The following is a 9,784-nucleotide window of genomic DNA, read 5'->3' as shown; positions in this document are numbered from 1 at the left end:
GCGGGGGGCAGGGGGCAGACTTCAGGGATGGGGACCCTCCACCAAGACTGAGGAGTGAAGTCAGGGCCCAGCGTTTGCACTTTGTAACCGTTTGTGGTGCAAGCCCACACCCCTTACCCAAAATTCTGAACTGCAGAAAAGTAAGTCACAAGTTGTTTTTCTAACTAATTTTGTGGGAAATCCGGACCCGAGCCGACTTGAGGCTGTTCAGAGGGTGACCCTTCACGGCTTTCGCTGCGGAGGCGTGCATCTGTGTAATTACAGGAGCTGCCCTGCTGAGGTGTTGTGTAACCTGTGCCCTGTGCACCACATCCCATGTCTAAAACCTGAAAAATTCTGGAACACAGAGAGCCTGAAGGTTTGGGGTAAGAGGTTGCGGCCCTGGACGAGGCGCATCAGCCTAGCCTAGAGGCCGGCCCCGTGACCCTCAGAGCCCTCTCTCCCCTCCCCAGGCCTTGAGCTCCCCCCGGTTTTGCTCATCCTTGGTACCCAGCTGGGTGAGTGGTGTCTGCAAGGTGCTGAGTGAAGACTAGTCAGAAGCACTGACTTAGGAGTTCCTGTCGTGGCTCAGTGGTTAACGAATCCGACTAGGAACCATGAGGTTGCGGGTTCGATCCCTGGCCTTGCTCAGTGGGTTAAGGATCCAGTGTTGCCGTGAGCTGTGGTGTAGTTTGCAGACATGGCTTGGATCCCGAGTTGCTCTGACTCTGGTGTAGCCCGGCGGCTATAGCTCTGATTAGACCCCTAGCCTGGGAACTTCCATATGCTGTGGGAGCGGCCCTAGAAATGGCAAAAAGACAAACAAAAAAAAAAAAGCACTGACTTGGTTCATGAAAGCCAAGTACCTTAGGCTTTGAGGGCCGGCGGGGGGTCTCTCTTGCAACTCTTCTGGCTCTGCTGTCAGAGCATGAAAGCAGCCATAGATAACACATAAATGAGTGCGTGCCTGTGTCTTAGTAAAACTTTATAAGCAGGTGTCGGGCTGGGTCTGGCCTGTGGGCCCACAGTTGGCCAGCTGCTCTGAGCACATCAGTGCACCCTAAACACAGGCTCTTCTCCACTCCCTTAGCCCTGCAGTCTGCGTACCTGCTCTGCTCGTTCCCCTCCCCCACTGGAGTCTCTTGTAAGGACACAAGGCAGCGCCCACCCCTGGCATCGTCTCCTCTGATGGTCTGAAGGCGCTGGCTTCCCCGGGCCGGCCTCGTTCTCAGGAGTGGGTGTTTGTGTGGACAGATGCATTCGGGCTGTGGTCCAGCCCTGCCGAGGGGCACTCGGGCCTCCGCCCACTGATGAGTTTTTGGGGGGCTGAGCCAACCTTGGGGCACGCTGGCTGTCAGCATGGGACCAGGCAGGGCTGGAGTTTGCAGGGTGTGGGGGGAGCAGAGGGGGTGAGAGCAAGGGTTTAGGAGCCGAGGTGTTCTTAGCCGAAGAATTTCTGGCAGAGAGAGATGGGTGAACGTAAACCCGGGGGCTCTGATGGATGAGTTTCAGGTCTCCTGGCTGTGTTCATCCTGGCCCTGGAAGAGCCAGCAAGGGTGGACATGTCCAAGAAACTCTCTGCTGCAGCAGAGGCTCAAATCTAGCCGAGCCCTCTGGCTCCCCCCTCCAAGGTGGGCCAGCCTGGGGCAGGGCGGGTGGGGGCTGGAAGGAGGGTAGCATTTTGTTCCACCCACACCCCTAAGCTGAGTCCTGGGAGCACGAGGCCCTGGGGCCAGCCCCTCCCAGCCAGCCCCTGCCTCCAGCCAGAGTCCCTGGCTGTGCCCAGATGCTTGTCTGTAGGAGGGGTGCCCCCAGGATGCCCTGGGACTGCTGCCCTCTGCCTGACCACTTCCTTCCCTAGTCCAGGTGGGCCTGGGGCATAGTTTTCGTTCTCAAGTAAACTCCAAACCAGGGCCGATACCTCTGTTTGGCCTTTCTTTTCCTTCCGTTGTGGTTTAGTGGGTCACTGGCTGTTTTAGGGACTCGGCGTTCAGAGTGGAGCCTCCTTGCTCGGCGGCTCCCTTAGAAGCCTCAGTGGCTTTTCAGCCTCCAGCAGAAAGGGGCAGCCCCTCGGTCGGTCCGTGTGTGTTCAGCCCAGGGCAAAGGCTTAGGGAAGACCCGAGGAACCGGCCCGGGGGCTGGCGTGTTAGCGGTGGTGGTGGTTAGCTTCACTCTCAGAGTCAAGTCCAGGTGGGGTCTCTGTCACTCACTTACCAAGGCGTGGGGGATCCTCTGGCCACCACCTGGGGCAGCCCCCTTGACCTCACCTCATTGCTGGGCATGTACCCCTGTGGTAGGACAGCCCAGAGTGGTGCTCTGCAAACTTGGGCCTCCTTGAGAAGACCCCAAGGGGCCTGTGGGCAATGCAGGTTCCAGAGCCCCTGGGTCTGCATCGTTAATAAGTGCACGTGATTCTGATGCTGGCGTTTCCAGGACGGTGCTGCCCGTAGGCTAACAGTTAAAAAGAGTGTGATGCGTGTGGAGTTGCGGGGAGCAGGGAGAAAGGGGCTCTAGTCCAGGGAGGGGCTGGGGTCGGGAAAGGTCCCCCGGAAGAGGTGAGCTGAGTCCGAGTGTGGTCATGACTCTGACTGAATGCTTGGCGCCAGGCAGCGTTCTCAGCCTTCGATGGGAATGGACTCATTTACTCCTCCCAGCAAACCCATGAAATCGATTGTTACCCTGATCTGGGGGCACAGAGGGGGTAAGGAGCTTGACCAAGCTTCTTGGCTGGTAAGCCGTGAGCTGGTTCCCCCTGCACGTCACCGCGCTGGGGCCAGGGTACCCCAGGCAGCGGGACCAGCTCCGGCAGAGGCTGTGCCTTCTTAGTAGACACAGCAGGATGTGGTTGCGTTGAGTGGTTCAGATCGCCTGGATCCTAGTGTGTGGGGACAGCTTGGGTTTTGCTCGTGGAGTACCCGGCCGTGATCTTGGTTAGGGCGAAAAGCTACAGCGAGGTGCTGGCTGCGCGAACATCTGGGCTGAGGCTGCAGCAGGGCAGCTGGTGGTCTGGGCTCCTGTGCTCACAGCCTGAACGAGGCCGGTGTAGGGAGAGGGTGCCACGTTAATGTTCAGGAACAGCAAAGGCCTGAGTCTGGAGACTCCCAGGGGGCCTGGCCCGGCCCCTGCTCTTGGAGTCTCATGGGGGTGGGGAGAGCTGCTTGGAGAGGGGCTACACTTCCATCGGGAGCCAACCATGCCCTTTGTACGCTTTCCTTCCTTCATTCCTCACGTCGTCCTGCAAAGGGGGCTGCTTCTGCCTGTTCTCCTATATGCAAGCCAAGGCACAGAGATGTCAAGTAACTTGGACACTGTCACACAGCAGATCGTGGCACTAGAGGTCTGTCTTCTGGGGGATGTGCTTTTCACCACAGGGAGGTTCCTGTGTTTTGCACAGAGAGCGGGACTGGTGACCAGGCCCTGGAGGGGCCAGGCTGGGTGTGGTAGGCTCCTAGCGGCCAGCTGGGTAGATCCAGCTGAGCCGGGGCCCTGGGCGGAATGCCCTGGCTTCAGGGGATGAGTTACCCACTGATGAGTGGCATTCAGAGGAGTCCCAGGCCCAGGGTCTGTGAGAGTGGCCTGCCAGGGCCTTCCCGTCTGGGGCCTGATGCTGGGAGCTGAGCCTCTGCCACCCGGGAGGCTCACCAGGGCCTGGGGGCAGAAGGGATCCTCCCATAAAGGAGGACCCTAAGCCACGCTCTGCTCTGATTCCGGAGCCCCTTTCATCCTCCTAGAAGGAAAAAAACCAGCTACTAGCCCCGCCCCTTTGTTCTTGGCAGCCACTTTCTTCCCCCAACCCCAGTTGCTTCTGGCCGAGCCATCAGCTCACTGATTTAAACCTGAACGCCATCCAGACATACCAGCAGTGTGCACTTGTCTTTTGCCCATCACAGGCTGTTTTCAGACTCGGGGTGGGGAGTGTCTGCTATTCCTGTGTCACGTCAGGTCTGTGACTGTCACTTGGCTTCTCAGAAGCTCAGTATCTGCAGGACAGGTCCACGTCCCTCGTGTGAAGACACGGGCCAGGGGCATTGCTTCGTTCTTGGGGCTGCCCTTGTCCGCTTGGGATTCTGCAGGCAGAAGGTGCCAGGTTCCGAGGTGGCTCTGGGTGGAGTGAAGTCCTTCCCGGGCATGCCTTAGGGTGGGGGTGGGGGGTGAAGCCGGCCACTGACCAGGCCGCGCATTGGAGAGAATCGTGTCGCTGTGGAGTTCCTGCAGCCACCTGACCCGCCACAGCGCATCCCCCGCCGAGGGGGACAGTGTCAGCAGGGGCCACCGTCTGCACCTCAGCTCACCTGGGCCGGCCGACTGCTGACTCACCGGAGGGTGTTCGAGGACAGCAAGAAAAATGAGGGACTTTCAGGGGCAGCTGTGTTTTCTGACTCAGTCATAATGCCCCTAAAAATCCTTATTGTTCTTGCAGTGTTCATCGGGCAGCAGCACCTGCCTGCCCCTGCCCACCTGCTGGCTCTGGGACGCGAAGGGCCCCCCGGGATCTGGTTGGGGTGTCCTCCCCCCATCCTTCGGAAATGAGACGAAGGGGGACGTGCTGAGGATGACAGCATTTTGTTGGGCAGTGCGCTGAGTTGCGTGTGCTTTTATCATTTCTTTTTTGGTGGTGGACTGGGGAGGGTGGGGCAGCGAGCCGTCCCTGTGCGGATTGGAGCCCAGGAGGACGCGGGGGCTCCTGCTTTGTGAGCGGTGAGGGGGCTGTAGAGCGCAGCCAGCACATGTATGGACCAAGGAGGGGCAGCCTCGGGACGGGATGTGTGCAGGGCAGGAGTGCTGGGCCAGCCGGGACACCCCGCCTCTCCCGAGAAGGTGGAACTGGTTGGGGGCGCTGCATTTTAAAGTAGGAACCTCTGAGGCCCACTGAGCTGGCCGTTTTGCAAACCTGCTCAGGGTGGAGCAGGGTCTTTCCCCGCCTGTGACCCTCGAGCCTGCTTTCTCTTCGCCGGCTGTGCTTCTCCCCCGTCTGACCCCCCGAGTCTCCACCATGCTCAGCAGGCCCCCCCACCACAGGTATTGTGGCTGAGCCAGGGTTATTTTAGGTGGAGTTGGGGGTCCCAGGGGGTTGTTGGGCAGAAATACCAATGGGTGACATGCCCCCCACCCCCGCTTAAGACCTTTCCTCAAGAATGTCACAGGATCCCACAGCATCTTCCTCTCTGGCTGAGGCTGGGCAGGTGGCCCGCCTGTGGTCCACCCCGGGTCTCATCTGCCTCCCAGGGCAGCAGAGGAAGTTCACCCTTGAAGTATTTCTAAGTTTCCCCTGCAGGTGCCGGCTCACAAGCTCTTGTCACTGAGAAGACGGCCATGTGTGGGACCCTGGCTGCCACCATCCTCCTCTCGGGGCCCTGCGGTCCCAGCTGTGCCTCCAGCCCGGCTCCCAGAGACGGTTTTGAAGGGCGCTGAGTTTGCTCAGAAGCCTCAGCATCTTCTGCCCAGGGAACAGGACGGCTCCAAGGTAAAGGTTCACATGGGGTGGGGGGGGGGGGGCGGGATGTTCATCCCCGCTGGGTAAGAGGTGGGCGGGGCTCTCGTGGGATGAGATTCTCACAGCCCACAGTGGACAGAGGCCAAAGAACACATTCCATTCTTTTTTTTTTTTTTTTGTCCTTGCCAGATATTTATTTCTTGGCTATTTGTTGTTTAGGAAAAGGGTGATTAGCTAAGCATTTGCCAACTTCCCATCAGCTCCCCGCCTCCAGCCCTGCCCTTCCGTCCCCACATACCTCCTTGTTCTGCTGTCCCTCATGCTTTACCCCCAAACATTTGCCCCCCCAAAGTCCATTTTTTCAAAAGAAGATAATGTATAACAAATAAAACGGATTCCTGTTTGCCCTTCAATTATAAAAGAACTGTCTTCCACTGAAGAGCATTTAAAAAATACAGAAGGATGAAAAGGGTTAGAGAAGCCCATACCTAGAGATCACGTCTGCTAATCAAATTGATCCTACCATTTTTTTTTTCTTTGCACGTACACCCCCACCCAGTTAGCAGGATTGGGACCTCTAAATGGCCTCGTAACCCCTTTGAGGGATGGCCCTGGGCTCTCAGGAGCCAGAAGGTCTCTCATTTTCTTTTTGCCAAGTGGGCTGGGTGGTGGCTGAAGCTCACCTCCAGCCAGGAAGCTTGTTGGGGCAGCACTTGGGTCTCTCTCTAAACCTAGACTGATAAATTGCCAGGGAAGATGCTAGAAATTCGGACTCTGTCCTGATTTCTCAGTGGGCTGCTGTACTGCTTCTCGACTCTGGAACACACAGAAGCAGCAGCACTTAGCGTTAAAAAACATTTCAGTACCAACCCCCCAGCCCAAGACCAACTGAATCTGAATTGCTGGCCTTGGTATCCTGGTGTTTCTTCTTTTTTTTTTTTTTGATTTTTAGGGCCGCACCCACAGCATACAGAGGGTCCCAGGCTAGGGTTTGAATCAGAGCTACCCACAGCATACAGAGGGTCCCAGGCTAGGGTTTGAATCAGAGCTACAGCTGCCGGCCTGTGCCACAGCCACAACAACTCTGGGTCTGAGCCTCGTTTGCAACCTACACCACAGCTCACGGCAACGCCGGATCCTTAACCCACTGAGCGAGGCCAGGGATTGAACCCATATCCTCATGGATACTGGTTGGGTTCGTTTCTGCTGCACCACAACGGGAACTCCTCTTGGTTTTTCTTCTGTTCCTCAGGTGATTCTGTTAAGTGGCCAGAGAGCTGGCCGGCTCCACGCCCACAGGTCAGGCTCTGCCTTCAGAGCCTGATGGAGGAGATGTGACCATTTGCAGTTGGCAGACTTTCCCTTCAGCTGTTTTCTCTGCTGCTCAGAGTCAGCTCTGGATCCTTATTTACAGACAGAGAACCGGCGCTAAGGAGATCAAGAACTTACTGGAGGATACAGCCTGGAGGCGGCAGTGCTGGGGTTCAGATCTGCAGCTTCTGACTTCCAAGGCCAGTGCTCTTTCAATAATAATTGCTGTTTATAATTAGCATATATAGTTATACCACGGTGTGCTGAGGGTGCTGGATGCCACTGTCTCATGGAGGAGGTAACTGCCCCCACCCCCACCCCCTGGTGGCGGGGGCGCTTGGGTGATCAGGCCTTAGATTCCCTGATGCTGGGTGTGTCCCTGGCCAGCCTGGACCTCCAGCCTGCCCCCCTCAGCCTCTGTGCTGCCAAGGATCCCAGCTCAGGGCAGGGCAGGGCTTATCCCTGTTTTCAGGACATGCAAGAGGCATGGCCCAGGTCACATAGCTGCTGGGTGGCCTAGGCCCACTGGCCCCCGCTCCTTGCCTGGCAGAGGCATCTTGGAAGCAGCACAGCCTGTGTGGGGCTTGCTAACGTGGGCCTTGCCCTGAGCTGGCGGCCCTCAGGGGCAGGAGCGCTGCTGGGGATGCCTCAGGCTCCCCAAGGCTGTCCCTGCCCCTCCCTCTTTCCTACAGAGCTGACCTCCCGGAGCCTGGCCTGAGGGCTGCCTGTTCAGGGAACTCGCTCCAGGAAGTGGTTGCTGTTCCTGGGCTGGGCTGCAGGGCTGGAGGGTCAGCCTGTCTCAGATACGACAGTGGAGAGGGGAGCTGGGCCCCGAGAAGGCCGAGCTCTCTCTCCTCAGTAGGGCCCTCACCCTGCCCCACGACAGCTCTTTGCTGCAGGGAACCTGCTCTTGGCAATGACATCCATGTAACCCGCTTCCCAGAAGACAGGACAGTGAGGCTGGCAGACTCAGCCAGTACCTTAGTGGAAAATGGGGCAGGAGCCCTCGCTCCAGCTTCTCTTGGGAATCTGAGTGGGGAGGTGGCCCGAAGATGCCTTGCTTACCTGGATCAGAAATAACCTCAACTCAGAGTTCCGTGGTGGCTTGGTGTATTAAGGATATCCAGCGTTATCCCTGATGTGGCTTGCGCTCCGTCTCTGGCCTGGGAATTTTTGCATGCTGTGGCTGTGGCTGTGGCAGAGAGAGAGAGGGAAGGAAGGAAGGAAGGAGGGGCCTCGGCTCAACTAGAAGCCTGGAGCACTCAGGCTGAGGATAGAGTTTTGAGCCCCTGGAGGTGATGGGAGTGTGCCCAGGAGCCTGATCGGGGCAGCCACGTAGCTGGCCCCTTCCCCTCTGAGCCTTGTTGCCTCGTTTCTTTAATGGACATAACGGTGCCCTGTAGGAGTTTGTGTACTTCCGAGGCCTATTCTGCACAGACAGAAGTTGTGGCATCCTCTTCCTCCCCTTCCACGGGGACACTCGGGGACAAGGCTGGCGTGGAGAGCGTGCTAGTTGCACCGCATGCTCAGGAGCGAGTGGAGGTCTCCAGGTATCGGATGGTCTGCTGTCTGCGGGTCTCTCCAAGGATGGCGTTTCCTCTGGCCTCCTCTCTGGCCCTCCCTCCCCAGCCAGACCCTGCTGGGATGGAGGTTCTGGACTGCGAAGCCGCCCTCCCTGCCCCCTGGCCCTTCATGCCTCTCTCGTCTGGCCCCCTGAGGCCTCTTTCCCCTCCTTACAAGTCAGGACTCCGTCAGCTCCTAGGCGTTCCCTCTGGGACTGGGCCAGAGCTCCTCCCTCCCCCGACAGCCTCCTTGGGGTGCAGACGGACGGCCCAGCATAGGCAGGAAGGGCTTTCTGTTTGCCTTGGCTGCTGGAGAAGAGATTTGTGCTCACTTTCTGTTTTGACTGTTGTATCTGAACACGCAGAGCCGGCACTGATGCAGAAAAGCAGCCTTGGGTCTTGAATCTCCATCTGGCCACAGCGGAGATGTCTGGAGGTAAGACTGGGTGATAACGCTGCCCTCTGGGTTCGTGGAGAAATGTGATGACCACCTGTTGTTGGCTTTCCCACCCTGAGGTCCACAGCTCTTTCTTCTGCTTTTACTTCAGGGGATCACCTCTCCAGACCCCATAATCCCCTAGGGTTCAGATGGGGCCAACCCCATCTCTGGCTTTATTTTTTTGCTTTTTAGGGCCACACCACAGCATGTGGAGGTTCCCAGGCTAGGGGTCCAATTGGAGTTACAACTGCCGGCCTACACCACAGCCACAGCAACACAGGATCCGAGCTGTGTCTGTGACCCTATACCACAGCTCATCGCAACACCAGATCCTTAACCCAGTGAGTGAGGCCAGGGATAAAACCTTCAACCTTATGGTTACTAGTTGGATTTGTTTCTGCTGAGCCACTATGGGAACTCCTCCCCTGGCTTTAGTGGCAGGCCTGTGTGCCAGGCAGGATAATGAGACTCTCCCTTGGGACTTTTGCAGCAACTAAGGGAAAAGAGGCATTCCCTTGTCATGGGAGTTGCCAGGTTGATGGAACTGCTGGTGGCCACTCCTGTTTTCCACTTGAAGACAAAGCCAACAAAGAGGAAAGAGCCAAGAGGTGGAGAAAGTATGCTGTCCAGACATCAATAAACCCCTGGATCCAGCCATACCTGAACTTAACCGCACTTTTGGACAAACCTGATTATATGAGCCAATACTTTTCTTTTTTTCTAAAACCATCCTGTGGTTTGGGTTTCTGTCATAGAAAGGGTCCTAATAAAGAAATTTTTTTGTCTCATTAAAAAAAAAATCAGCTTTGAGATATACTTTATCTGTAATAAAGTTCACCCATTTTAAGTATCAATTCATGTTTTTTTCAAATATGTGTATACCCTTGTAATGACCACCAGAGTTGAGATACAGAACATTGCAAGTTCCCTGATTCCCCTTTATGGTCAAATCCCCTGACCCCAGACAATACTGACTTACCTTTGGGTCTGGCTTCTTTACCTCAGCATGTTTTTGAGATTCATCTGTTTTGTTGTGTACCTCACCAATTCTTTTTAGTC

At 56.7% G+C, this 9,784-nt stretch overlaps 1 long non-coding RNA gene across 1 annotated transcript; it reads left to right on the top strand.

Moving 5' to 3' along the window:
• Nucleotides 1-6,931: 6,931 nt before the first annotated feature.
• LOC125114423 (uncharacterized) lies at nucleotides 6,932-9,579 on the top strand. Its single transcript, XR_007131791.1, has 2 exons — nucleotides 6,932-8,722; nucleotides 9,216-9,579. It is a non-coding gene; the product is annotated as an uncharacterized LOC125114423 (long non-coding RNA).
• The last annotated feature ends 205 nt before the right edge of the window (nucleotides 9,580-9,784 follow it).

Source organism: Phacochoerus africanus, chromosome 14, assembly GCF_016906955.1.
Source record: "Phacochoerus africanus isolate WHEZ1 chromosome 14, ROS_Pafr_v1, whole genome shotgun sequence".
NCBI lineage: Eukaryota > Metazoa > Chordata > Mammalia > Artiodactyla > Suidae > Phacochoerus > Phacochoerus africanus.
Note: the sequence above shows the minus strand (reverse complement) of the source record. Positions and strands in the feature narration are given on the sequence as shown.